The sequence below is a fragment of the Cynara cardunculus genome (genome assembly GCF_001531365.2).
Source record: "Cynara cardunculus var. scolymus isolate 2C chromosome LG 13, CcrdV1, whole genome shotgun sequence".
NCBI lineage: Eukaryota > Viridiplantae > Streptophyta > Magnoliopsida > Asterales > Asteraceae > Cynara > Cynara cardunculus.
In genome coordinates this window covers 18,370,059-18,371,683 of record NC_037540.1, presented here as the reverse complement: position 1 = coordinate 18,371,683, position 1,625 = coordinate 18,370,059, and positions in this window count along the sequence as shown.

The window sequence follows — 1,625 nt, the reverse complement described above, 5'->3', positions numbered from 1 at the left end:
AACCCTAATTTTGTATGTTTATACCATGTATACATCACGAATTCTGCATCTCCTATTCATCAAAATCAAGAAAAACTGGGATTTTTACCCAATATTTCTATTTTAACATTTTTTTTTAAAACTATCTTTAAAATGGAAAAAATGGGAGAGGAATGGGTTATTTCTTTAAATATAAAGTTAACCTTGAAAATGATTATAAATGAGAACATCAATAAATAAATAAAATATATATATTTTAAAAATAAATAATTTAATATTACAATTACTATTGAATTCTCTGAAATAAGAAATCAGTTCGAATGAATGTAATTTTTTTTATAGATTTTAACTTTTACTTCTTTATTTTAAAGAAATTTTAGAAAGTCATGATGAATAGGGATGGAGATTTGCCCCGACCCGGTGGGGAACCCAGTTCATCCGACCCGAACGGAGACGGTGATTCCCTGCTAAAACAGGTCCGGGGGTCGGGGAATATTATTCAAATCGGGGCCGGGGATCCCCGGTGGAATCAAATTAAGGGATATTTTTAATGGGGTTTGACCGCGGATTTACCGGAGGTTGACCAGGGATTGATAGAGGTTTGACCGAGGACGGGATGTTAATCCCAATACCCGTCGGGGTCGGGGCCGGGGATTACAAAACCCGCCTCATCCCCACCCCGGTGCCATGACTAATGATGAAGATGCTCGCAGTTCGGAATTCCCAATTCTCCATTCTCAAACTTTACATCTCAATTTCATATTTGGACTCTTTGAACTTAGAAATGGTTGAAATTATTGCTCCTCCTCAAATCTTTCTAGAAAAATTGTTTCAACTTGTTGATATAACAATTTTAAAGTTTGAGATTTTCTTAATCAATAAAAAAAATTAAAAAAGGGAAAATAGTTGTGTTTATATTCAACTTCCCCTTCCATTCCACAAATTGTTGTTTTAGCCTTATTAACACTCTTAGGACCAGCAAATGGTATCAGAGCAGTGATTCTTTTCTTTTTTCTTTCCAAACTGATCCTATTATCGCTACAAACAACTGTCATAAACACCACTGGTGAGTCTCAAACCATCCCAAATCTTTATATTTGAAGAAACTCATAGAGATATAGTGGTAACATATAAGTAATAATACTTTGACATGTATGGTACTCTAAAATGGGGAATGAACTCATCTTGATGGATTTCTAAATAAAAATCTAGAAAACTAAGAACTTTAGACGGAGAAGATGAACTAGTAACTTGACCCAAGCTTGATTTCCTAGCTTTAATGTCTTCCAAAAACCCTTAAATGGAGTATTCAATGCTCCCAAATCGCTTTTAATGAAGAGATAAGGAGAAGTGATGGTGAGAAACCCTAGCTTAAAATCAGGCATTTAAGTCGCCTAAACCGATCTTGTGACTTTTCTCGCAGTGAAAGTCGCATCGCTCGTGCTCAAAAGTTGAAATCAAAAGTGAATCTTGCGATTTTAATCGCAGGTTTTGGCCGCGGGTCTACCCGCATGAGCCATTTCCTTAACTTCAAATTCCCATTTTGGTCATTTGAACAACTTGGTCTAACCAACACCAATTCCTTCATAAATTTTCAAGTTCCTCACCTATAAAAACATAAGTAAATAAAAGGAGCCAAAGAATTT